Here is a 13,114-nt window from a genome sequence, read left to right as displayed (position 1 = left end):
CTGTGCTGCGAGGAGAACCAGCGGAGGACTGGGCAGGTGTGTTGGTCAGTGACCTGGGTTAGCTTGGAGATATATACGCATTTATCTATGAACGTTAGCGTTATCTAACACTGTGTTCACATCACAACACTGTAAAGTTTGCTATCACGTATCAGGCTATAACTAGTAATGATCGTCTAATACCAGCAGGAGTATTGATACTTACCTATAACGGAAACTAATGAGCTTCTATCAGTCGTATTTCGCACTGCATCATATAACTCCACACTGCGTCGTATAGTGCTTTACCGTTACAGCAGGAGGGAGAGAGATAAACAGCTTCCTGATAAATGATAAACTGATTTTAAAGCCCCCGCCTTGTCGTCTGTCGCTGTCGTGCTGCTGCAGCCGCGTATAAACAAAAGTTGATTTATGATGAAAGGTATATATGGCAGTCTCTGTGCGTCGCGCACCTGTCAGATCCGGCACACCTGACCCGGTGTGCGCGGTGCCGGCTGGCATCAGGTGGGCCAGCCGGTGTGCACCGCCACCAGGTTTAAAGTAGCAGCCAGCTGACATGCCACTCCGGCACCGCGCTCCCCCGGTCCGCGGCACCCGGTCTGCCGGATCTGACAGGTGCCGCTCCGGCTGTCAGTCGGACGCTTTCTGAAGAAGGAGGAAGTTACCTCCGAAACTGTCAACGTAAATAAACATCCCATGTCTGATTAAGAGAAACAAAAACGTCTTTTAGCTAAAAAGAAGACATGATGAATGTATTTGACCTATATTGATTTATGATGACATCGGACCATGCCTGTTGTCGTATTTCAACGTGATGACGTGCATTCCCGGGGCGATCGCTTTAGGTAATGTGACTGCCCTGTGTGAGCAGCCCTTAACAGTACAGTAAAGAGTGTAGTTGTTGTCAACCCAACACGGTTCACTGTCTCTGCTCTGCTTCGCTCCGTGGAGACACACGGAGCTCAGCTCTGCCCGCGGTCAAACAGAGGAGAGGAGAGAAACTCAGCTCAATCATAAATGACAGCAAAACGCAATAGGGCCTGTTTATTTATGTTATTTACCTAATTTATGTGAACTTGTTTCATTTAGGCTCAGTGTGAGCGTCTACTGTGTTTTGCTATCATTTCTGGTCGCACTGAGTTTCTCTCCTCGAAAACGGTGGAGCCGACGTCCTGACAGGTTGGAGTTTGTGCAGCCAGCACAAACACAATAATTTACCATGATGATGATAAATAAATGCTATGTAAAACTACTGAAAACAGACCAACTCATTAGACCAAGACCGCTCAGACTCACTGCCACCTACTGCCGCGCACTGAGCTGGAGCAGAGCTGAGGAGACCGACTCCCTCTTGTTACGTCATATGACGCGATGTTGAAAAAAAGAGCGTTTTTAGGCGCTTTGCTCAAAACGGCCACTTTTTCCTCTGAATATGTGCCCTAATATCTTGTAAAACATATGAAATCCTGGATTAACCTTTCACATGGTCATTTTCACACAATGTTAAGTATAAATTTTGTAAAAAATTTAACCTGCAATATGCTCTTTAAAGATTTTAATTGAAGGGCTTGGGCATGCGCTGCATTTATAGCTTATTACGACCACTCGTCCCTGATATATGTATGTATGTATGTATGTGTGTATATGTATGTATGTATGTATGTGTGTGTATATATATATATATATATATATATATACACTTGTATATGTATATGTATATATACATGTATATATACATATATGTATATATACATGTATATATACATATACATTATACACACACACGCACACACACACACACACACACATATATATATATATGTATATATATATATATATATATATATTTCTGTAGGAGTAGGCCTGTGCCTGGTTATTTATATTGTTGATTCATCTTTTTGGTAACACTTTACAATAACAGTACAACAATTAACGTTTGTTAATGCCGTAATAAACATGAAGTAACAGTTAACTAACCATTAACTAATGTCTCTAAGAATCATGTACTACTAATGGTGTTCATGCTAAGGTATTAATTTATATGTTATTTAAGGGTTATTGTAGATATTATTAACATTAGTAAATGCCATAATCATTAACTAATAGTTAATTAACCATTACGGCATTAACTAACGTTAACTAACGTTAATTGTTGTACTCTTAGTGTAAAGTGTTACCATCTTTTCTGATGAATAATGAATAATTTAGTGTCTAAAAATAAAGCCATAGTGTAATGGGATGTGATTTAGATGTCCTCCAGTCTGACCAGCAGGCCCAAAACACCCCAAAGTGTGAACTCTACAAAGATCTGAGCAGAGAAAAGGAAGACTGACTTCTCTGCTGCAACTTTCTGATAATCACAGCTGAGTGTCATCGCATGAAAATCACACAAAACGCTTGACCGCTCGACTGAATCCGACGCTGAATTCAAAAATCAGTTGCCTTCAGTGTGTTAGTGTGGGCAGAAGCCCCCCAAAAACAAGAGGAGAACAGTGTGTTTAGCGGCCTCCTCGGCTACCGGACAGACAAACTTCCAGCTCTGGACCAAAACCCGTCAGCAGCATCGCCCGGCTCAGGCGACAAAACCACGGAGCGACGCCGGCACCAAGGCCGGGCCGTAAATTAGGATCATGGTAATGATACTAAGAGAACCGGAAAACAGAGGAGTTTCCTAATTGTGTTTTCCTGTGTGTGTGTGTGTGTGTGTATGAGTCACATGTCTGCACGGCTGTACACTGTACAGACAAAGCAGCAGTGTGTGTGTGTGTGTGTGTGTGTGTGTGTGTGTGTACAAGCCTGCAGGGTCAGTTCAGCTCGACAGCACATCCAGTCCTCTCTCTGTATGTGAATGTGTGTGTGTGTGTGTGTGTGTGTGTAAACGGCTGCACTGTAACTCTGAAAGTAGGGCAGACTGCTGCGGGCGTCGCGAGCTCAGACCCGGCTCCACGTTCTTTTATCTGTTTACAAAACAATCCAACTTTATTATTCGCCCTCGGACAGGCGGGAGATCAGAACGAGACCCAAACACACCGGGACTCAGAGGGAGGAAGAGCCAACAAAGTGTTCAAATCCAGCTGAACAAAACCTGCTGGAAAAATATAACATATAGAAAATATATATATATAATTACAAATTATAAAAGATATAAAAATATCCCGGGTGAAGGCGCCCATCGATGCAGATCCCAGATCAAATTCTGCTTGTTAGGGTTAGATTTTAAATTTTAAATCCAAAGTTAAATTTTGCCCTGAGCTCGTCCTCAACCCTGACCTCATCTAAACTGCTCAACTTGCCTGACTTACGTTACATAAGCTTATAGGTTATGTAACTTAACATGCCAGTGATTTCTAATGTTGAGCCCCTTCACCTCAGTTTATCCCCACATTTTACAGCTCAGCAAAGCGTTCTGCAAATCACGGAATCACAAAATCACAAAATCACGGAACACAGAATCGAAAATGTGAATTTTTGCGTATTATAACAGCCGCCTCATAACGTTCTGCTGCTGCAGCAAACAATGTCAGAAACCACACAGCTGATAACTGGCTGTGGAACGGGGACTATTTTCCCAGGCGGAGGGATTTTTTTTTTTTTTTTCACTCTGCTCCAATTGGAAAAAGTCCTGAAAACACAACAGTGCCGCTGCTTTTAGGGAAACTGATGTGGAGGACTTGATGATATCGTAGTGGAAGTGGAAAGGGAGGAGAAATGACGTGGCAGTTCTGAAATACGACTCCTCGCTTTGGGAAGAGATTCGCAGAAAGGTGACATTTATATATTTTGTGGATATTAAACTGAACATGCAGAATCAGTGGGATGGACCCTTTGACCAACTAACACTGAGCATAACCATTAAACTGAAAAGAGACTGACTCCACACTGTTTTAATGTCAAAACACTTTTTTTTAAATAAGGCTAAAGGGCAACTTCCCCGTTTTATTTTCCCATTTCATTGGAATTTTGGGTCTTTCCTTCTTTTTCTTCTTTGTTGTTGTTCAACCGTTGACTTTGAGCGTTCAGGAAGAAAGGTAAAATGTTTTGAAAATATGAAATGTCTGAGGAAGTAAAGGGAACTTCAGCTCAAACAGCTCGGCCTTTTCATCACGGCTGTTCCTGCACAGAGATCACCTGTCAATCAATCAGAAATCAGGGCGGAGATTGGATTTTCTCGTTATGGAGTTTGAGTTTCTCTTTGCTTGTATCGCTGCTCATGCCGACGCTGCTTTCAAGGCCCACGTCCCGGGTCGCCTTAGGAGACGGTGCGATTTTGAACCCCCTCAGTTCATCAAAGAAACAGCAAATGATGTTATTACTCAACTGCTCCGATTCATTTTCTGCACCACTGGCTTTTTTTAATCGGACAGAAAAATGTGGGGTGAGGCTTTGGGCTGCAGTAAGCAATGAACATGCAAAAAAAAAAAAAAAAAAACCCTCTGCCTCTTGTCTCCTTCTTAATATCGATCAGTTTGATTGTTATTTAGTTAGATTTTACTCTCAGTAGCAGAAACTGGCACAATAAATTAGGCCTGGGGCGATTTGTTTATCTACCGATGCAATAGTATCATTTTTGAATTCTCCTCTAGTTTGTGTCTGTAAAGTTTGATGAGGCTGTGGTTCTCCTAGAGGTCACTAGAGGTCAATTTATACAGTGACACCGAGTCTCAAAAAAGGTCTCCTTTCAGTGAAATGGCTGTTATGGGGGCCAACATCATCACACAGGAATCAAACGTGGCTCATTGAATCCACAAGAGTCTCAGCTTTCCAGTCAAAGCCAACTGATGCAGCTCCAAGACTGTTTAGGCCCCAGTCTGCACACACACACCATTTTACAACAGGCCACAAGAACACATGTGGACTGCAGGCTTTGGGGCCCAAACTGCATGGGATTAGCAGAAGGTGGGCATGTCTGCAAAGGGGAGAGCTGAGAGCCCAGAGAACCATTTTCATTCACACATCTAGAGGTCAGAGGTCAAGGGACCTTGTTGGAAAGTGATTTTTTTCCCCCACCCCTGTAATAGGTTGTGTTTCCTTGCATGGGTCGGCCACATTTGCTGTTGCAGCGTGCACCGAGGGGGGCTAGGGACGTTTTAACCGGGGCCCGTCCAGGCTCCCACGATGCCTCGAACACGACTTGACCACCGAGCGCCGCTTCCTCTTTTATTCCTTCCAAACAAAGCGGGCACATGAAAGGCATCACTTCCTGTGCGGCAGGAAAGAGCCTCCAGACAGCGACGCCTCAGACCAGACGGTGGAAAAGACGGACGAGCCGGACGTCGACCGGATCAGGGTTTTGTCGTGTGAGTCACGACAAAAGAGAAACATTTATTTATACGGACCAACAGCAGCTCCTCTCCACTGAGCTGCTTGTTGTGTTGCTGCTGCTTCCCCTCTCACACACACACACACACACACACACACACTGGGGGGCACTCGCCCTGCGGTCTGCATGCAACATGTTCTCCGTCCTTGCGACACTTCGGGTGCAGAACGTCCTTCTCCTTCTATTATTAAGCGGTGAAAGAGGAAGCGAGAGACGAGCAGTTGAGACGAGCGAGACCTCTTCCTCTTCCTCGCCTTCCTCCTGCAGCCGAGTCATGAATGAGTTCCCGGCACGCCGCGGCTGAATGGAGAAGTGCCCCGTGTGTATCTGTGTGTGTGTGTGTGTGTGTGTGCGTGTGTGTGTGTGCAGAGGTCAAACCAGATCTCTGCTGGGTCATTCATATAACAAATGTACGAATGTGTGTGTATGTGTGTGTGTGTGTGTGTTACAAATTGAAAAGCGGTGCCTCCTGGTTGTGTAAGCGTGCACATCCGTTCTAACTGTGAGCTGCACTGCGCCCGACTCTCGCAGCAACAGAAATCGTTTTTGAAACGCAGGAATCATCTTGAGCTTTTTCTCCCTCGGCTGGCATTCACGATCGTCGTGTCGAATGTGTGTCGGATGAGAGAATCAGTCGCTGTCTCCACTGCGACACGGTGCTTTAACCCTTTCACGCAGAGCGGTCACTCCAGTGGACAGTTGTTTAAAGTCATTTCTCCTAAATGCAATGGTTTCTATGGTGGAATTGCATATCAGCTGTTAGAATGCATTTATGCAGAGACTGTCAGCTCTTGTTGCTGAAAACATATTAATACCAGTATCATGACATGGTAATACCAGTCCTGCATCCTTAAAGAAGTATGGAGACTCACAAAAGTGTTCATGCCCTAAGAAGAGTAAAGGCACATTAGAAAAAAATCTGGACTCAGGCTTTCATAATTCATGCATGAAAGGGTTAAAATGCACATTAGCAGCGGCGCTGCCAGGAATTTTGGGCCCCATGAAAAAAAAAAAAAAAAAAAAAAAAAAATATATATATATATATATAGAGAGAGAGAGAGAGAGAGAGAGAGAGAGAGAGAGAGAGAGAGAGAGAGAGAGGAAGATAGCTATGTACCATTGAGAGCCTGGAGTTTGTTGAATTATTGCTTGTGTGCTTCCTTTGTTTTGTTGTGTCAAGCAGTGTTTTTTGTTTTGTTATGGATGTTGATATATTTTTAATTGGTGTCTTATAATTCCTTTGCGGAACGGACCACAGTTGTGGCAGGACATGTAAATAATTCATTCATTCATTCATTCATTCATATATATTTACTCGATGATGGTTTAATAATTTTAATATGAGTTTTTACCTATTTTTTGGGGCCCCTGTCAGGCAAGGGCCCTTGCAATTGTCCTAACTTTTCCCCCATATACAGCGCCCCTGCACATTAGATTCACTGTGTTTATGCATGAATGACATGTGATGTCACTTTGGCCCCAGTTTTGTGCAGATCCTGCAGCTGTTAGGGTTAAACACGCAGATCATATCAAAAACCTGCTCTCTGTTTTCAAACTTACAGGCTGTTTGGTGCCCTGAGGCCTGAAATAAAACCCCATTAAATCAGACTCTCTGCCCTTTAATTTGGATAAAATGAAAAGTAAAATTTATGCGGCTTTGATCTGCAGTTAGCTGAGTCCTAAAGGAGCATTTCACTGATTTTCAAATTAAACTCTGTCGTGTTATTGTGGGAGCTAAACCACTTATCAATACTTGACAGGTGTAAGCTGCTGGTCCAACACCTGTCAGTCACCTGGGTGATGTCACCTGATCTGAGGCTGAGGCTGCATCACCTGTAAAGCCTCCACAGGTGCTTTCCTCCGTAATGTTTTCCTGGCTAATAACATGTTATCTGATGTGTTCCTCGGTAATGCTTTCCCAGAGAACAACATGTCAGCTAAAGTTAATGTTTTTATAACTAATGATGTTTTCCTCGCCAACAAGTTCAAGTCTGAATTTGAGCTTTGGAGGCTTGTAGCAGCAGAGCTGATGTGAGAAAGTCCACGACAGCTGAAGAGGTGCAGCTGAAATACTGCACACCGACCGCTGTTTAAAAAAAGATTATTTTTTTGAAGTTAAGATCATCACAGCGACTTCCTCTTTCAGCTGAGACATGAATGAGTTGATTCCTGTCTGAACGTATTTGAGTGTGTGTGTGAGTGTGTGTGAGTGTCTGTGGTGCAATATAATATGCAGGAATATTTATAGCGATCAAATTTTTTAAAATTGATTTTTATGTAAAGTGCCAAAATAAACAATACAAAATCAACAAAAAAACTCCTGTCATATAACATGCAGTGAGATATAATGAAGCTTCAGTGTCATTCTAAAGCACTTTGACTGCTGCTTACATAATATTATTAATGTTGAAGTAAAAGTAGCAGCAGTACTAATCATATTTTATATAGAATCTATCTCTAAAAGCTGAAGTTGCAAAGTGCTTTTCATGAAGATACTGGAACAAAAAATGCAGGCCTAGAACATCTTACATTATAATTAAAACATTAAAATGAGATTTGGGGGCTTGTTCAAAAGAGACACTGGTTGAAAATAAAAACATGAAACACTTTAAAGTGAGATGTGATGTTTGTGCGTCAAACTGAATTTTATTCTTCTGTTCTAACTTGTGAAGTCGCTCCGGACGGGAGGGTCGGCTTTCTTTCTTTCTTTCTTGAACCTTTATTTGTTAGAGAGGGACAGTGTACATTAATAAACATTTTAAAAGACAGTAAAATGTAAATGCACCCAATTATAGCCAAAAGGCTGATTTCCATTGGTAGTCCCCCTGCCAGAAGGATTATGGCTATACCTAAAAGCAACAGATTACAGTAGCAATATTCATATTATCCAAAAAAAAAAAAAAAAAAACAGTATTCACGTTATTAACATCATCAATCATAATCACAGTCACAATCCTATTATCAGTAACAAGAATAACAACAACAACAACAACACTGCAAGTAAAATTAAGATTAGGCCATGTGCTACAGAGGGCTCAGGTTCAGAGGTTAGTGTTGACAAGCTTGGTTTTCGATTAGCCATTTTTTAAATTTGACTTTAAAAGAGCTGTATGGGAGGGACTTCCTTATGCTTTGCGGTATTGTATTCCAGTCTTTGCCTGCCCTACAAGAAAAAACCGATTGTCCAAATGAGGTTTTCCTGAATGGTATTTCACAGTCCGCTCTAGCCGCCCCTCTGGTGCTGCTTGTTGCAGCTTGTTGCAGGCTTGATGACTGACTGATGAATTCATTTTTCTGTAAATTAATTTTCATGGTTTTTGTTGTGCTGATGCACCGTGAAGTTACAATGTCCTGGTGTGGGCAGAAGCACATGATGTATGTCACGCCGCGCCCCGGCCTCCTCCTCCCTGCCGGTCTGATGATGTCATCACTCAGTGAAAGACACTCTGCTTCCTGGCAGCGGCGAGGGGAAGCCAGCAGGGTGACCGCCGCGTTTCCTGCATGTGGACGGGCCAGCGGTCCCGTGTCTGTGGGAGGTCACGGGTTCGGGTGCAGCATGACCTTCGTCCCACGTCCCGTTCTGAACGTGTGAATGAGCGGCTGGAGCAGGACGACAGATCCGCTGAGCTGTGAGACGCCAGAAAAGTCAAATTCGTTTAAACAGCACTGGGGTTTTCAAACTTTCAGATGCTGGACCCCAAAGGTGAGCTTCAAAAGCTGTTTGACCCCCAGCTGAAGTGATTTTGTCCCTGTAGGGACTCTTTTATCAAGAGGAGTGTTGGGAGGGTTACTTTTGAAATGTAGCAGATTACAGATTACCAACGCTGTTAAAAATGGAATAAGCAAAGTAACAATTTAATTACTTCATCAAAGTAATGTAACTTATTACAGTTGATTACTTTTTGATTACCTTTCTAGCAAATGTTTTAAAGTGAAAAAAAAAAAAACTGTTTAAAATGTTTATCTAAAAAATATATTTAAAAATTAAAATGAAAGAAAAGATACAAAAATTTATCAATAATAAAAACAAAACAAAACATAACCTAAATATACAGTCACATATAACCAAGGTAATCCATCATGATAAAGGGTTAATGGCGACCCACACACTAAGACCTTCTTGGAAACGTACCTGGAGATCTCAGTGCATGCTGGTATGTGGAGACTCCACAGGGCCGGGGGCCCCTTCCCAAAAGGGGCCCCACACATGGAAAAACTTAAATAGTTTGCCCTTGAGCCAGAAGCTCATGGCCTCTAAATGGATTAAGTTCCATAACACTTTGAATCCAATGTGAAACTGTAGGGACAGAGTCTGAAATCCACCAAAGAAGAACACATCTCCTCGTGGTGAAGGGAAGATCCTGCAGCTCCTGGAGCTCCTGGAGACCCTGAGGCTCCTGGAGCCCCTGAGGCTCATGGAGCCCCTGCAGCTCCTGAAGCTCCTGCAGCTCCTGCAGCTCCTGAGGCTTGTGGAGCTCCTGAAGATCCTGAAGCTCCTGCAGCTCCTGCAGCTCCTGCAGCTCCTGAGGCTCGTGGAGCTCCTGAGGCTCGTGGAGCTCCTGAAGCTCCTGCAGCCCCTGAGGCTTGTGGAGCTCCTGAAGATCCTGAAGCTTCTGAGGCTCGTGGAGCTCCTGAAGCTCCTGCAGCTCCTGAGGCTCGTGGAGCTCCTGAAGATCCTGAAGCTCCTGCAGCTCCTGAGGATTGTGGAGCTCCTGAAGATCCTGAAGCTCCTGAGGCTCGTGGAGCTCCTGAGGCTCGTGGAGCTCCTGAAGCTCCTGCAGCTCCTGCAGCCCCTGAGGCTTGTGGAGCTCCTGAAGATCCTGAAGCTCCTGAGGCTCGTGGAGCTCATGAAGATCCTGAAGCTCCTGCAGCAGCTTCAGTGAAGAGGGGCTGAGCTTCAGGGCTGCTGCCTGTATTCCAAATATTTCAAGTTTTTTATTTCTTAAATAATCCCGTCCATGCACGTAAGTCAGAAGTAGCAAGTGAGTGGTTAAAGTCGGCAGACAAACTACCTGTGTGCTTTAACTGCATTGTACCTTGCCTTGACACCATATTTTCAGCTTTTTTTTTTTTTTTTTTTTCCAGTTTTCGGCAGCCTCCCGTTGTGAGTTGGATCCCCACCACGACCAGCTCTCTCACTGTGTATTGCATAACATCCTCATTTTGGGAAACACCATAAATTTGACACTGGACATTGTCCTCTGCCCAGATAGTGAGCATTAGATCCCTAATGTTCTCATTTGACCAGGACTACCACTCCTAATTCAGATCATAAAAATATAATACAGCTACAGAACTGAAGAAAACACAGTAGCCAATTATTTTGCACAAGCATGTCAGTGGTCAGATGTGTGATCTTGAGTATCGAAGAACAGATCCCTAACTAACCCAAACCCAGCTGAGAAAACGCTGGTGGACGCCAGAATCTTCTCTCTTCTTGGTTTTAAGAACAAATTTGTTTTTGCGAATGGCTAACGAGGCCTGGTGCTCCCAGTGTGTTTGGATCTCTCTGTAGTGGAGTGGGTTTTTTTTTTTTTTTCATGTCCCCTTCATACAAGAACCCAACATAACCTGACCTCAGTCAAAGGGTCCATTGTCTTCTCCATGGTTTTTGTTGTTTCTGTGATGTACAATGTTCTGTACTCGACTGATTAAATGAATAAATGAGCTGAGGAATGAACTGAGGGGGATCTGTTTTGGGGTTTGAACTGATTTCGGAAAGATCTAATGTACTTTTAACTGAATTTTAGCGGCAATTGGGTACAAAATGAACCGTTTTTTTTGTAATCTGTGTCTTTGATGTAATCGCTGTTTCTGACTGAAATGTAAAATGTCGACTGTTTTAACCTCGCCTTTTGTACAAGACGGACATTTGTGGAGTGTTTCACTGACTTGTTATGATATTTTAATTGTTTTTAGTTATTTTTCTCTCGATTTTAGAGTGAAGTTGTTATATGCTCTGAATATATTAAGAGTTTTTAACTGTCAGGTACAATGAAATAAATTGTTCATGTGATTTGCAAATAATTAACTGGTTTTATCGGTTTTAACTAAATTGTTGCTGTTGTAAAACAAGAAAAGATGCACAGTTAATCCTGCCAGTTGCTGTAGTTAATGTGTGATTAGTGCCGTTGTTGTAATAGCTAATAAACTCACAATGAACAGTCAACGCCTTGTTCTTTGTGCTCCTGTCTCTCCATTGTATGTTGCCTAACAAAATAAAAGCACTCATGCTGATAATGTTTTGTCAGTGGAATGCCAAATGAAGAAATGCTTCCTGCTCATGACGGGGCAAAAAAGCAAATAGAAATGACTGGACTAATATTTGCCTGCATTAAATATTAACAGGGCTTTATTGACACTTGCATGAATTAAATGTTTCCTCGTCTAACAAGGAAGTTATGAAGTTTTATTCCGGAGTGAAGTGAGATCCACCGCTTGGGAAAACAGACTGACACCGGTGTTTTTTTTTCTTTTGTTTTGTTTTTAAAACCATGACAGAAGCCAAACCGGTCTGTTTTGTTAATCAGGAACAAATCATCTGCATTTCTGAAATACTGACTCAGGAAATTGAGTAAGCAAAACCAAAAAAAAAAAAAAAAACAGCTTTCTGAAGTGGATGTGCTGTGCTGAAGGATTGAAACCTGTTCGATTCGCTGATGGTGTTCTCAGCAGGGGAGCGATGTAATTTAGTGTCAGTGGGTCATTTTGACAAAACACACGGACTGCCGTGACCTCAGCCGCACTCTTATGCAACATGTTTAGTGAGGGATATTAAACGGTGGACGTGTGTCCAACTCTCTCTTCACCTTCGTCTCTCTCTCTCTCTCTCTTTCTCTTTCTTCTCCGTCACTTTCCGCTGTTCGCTGTCTCATGAAAGTCGCCTGTAAAAATGGAAAAAACATAAAAATGAAGGGGGGAAAAAATGGTCTTATTTCCCCGGCGGGACCCTAAAGGAGCGAGGAGGCCGGCTCTGTCTGCAGTGGCTCCTCTGAAAGGCCTGCAGGTGTTTTGACGTGACGTTTCTGAAACCGAACATGCCGCTGTGTTTTTGCAATAAACCCGAGCGCTCACACTCGGCCTGGAAATGGTAGATGTGCCTCTAAATAAAGCTGCATCTGCACAAAAACCTTTTATTATTTTATTGCTGTCAGTATCATTTAAATTACAAAGTAACAGCCTTATCAGGGCAACATTAACAAGAGCACAGACACAAGGACATTTTTTTTTTAAATTGCTTCAAAATCAGTGAGAATACAAAATGAACAATGAGGATGAAGGATGAGTGGTTTGTCTTTGTCTGGTTTTTCTGACCGAGAGGCAGCAGAAGCCACACGTGACACGCAGCGCAAACTGTTGCCTAAATTTCTGAAATCATTTTGATGGCTTTGGGAAAACTGCGTTCATTTCTCTGGTAGAGGATCGATTCTATGTTGTGGACGTCATGTCTTGAAAATGCAAACAGCTCAGAGACAGATGACCGCAAGTGTTCTGAAGCCAAAAGATGATGCTGTTCCACACTCAGTTTTATTTTATTTATAGTTTATCTGTCATTTAGATCCCACTGAGATAGCAGATCTCTTCTTCCAGGGAGTTCTCGTCAAGACGGCTGCACAGTTAGAGTCGCATAAAAAAAATAAATAAATAAAAAACAGAACCTGATAAAAGCATGATAAGACACATGCAGGGCAGCAGAGTCTTGCTGCAGACTCGGAGCGGCCGCCGCGGTGCCGTGTTTCCCCGGCGTGCCCGGAGAGCCGCACGCACGATCCCAGATCCTGTGTTGACCCTGCA

This window comes from Myripristis murdjan, chromosome 5 (assembly GCF_902150065.1).
Source record: "Myripristis murdjan chromosome 5, fMyrMur1.1, whole genome shotgun sequence".
Lineage (NCBI taxonomy): Eukaryota > Metazoa > Chordata > Actinopteri > Holocentriformes > Holocentridae > Myripristis > Myripristis murdjan.
Note: the sequence above shows the minus strand (reverse complement) of the source record.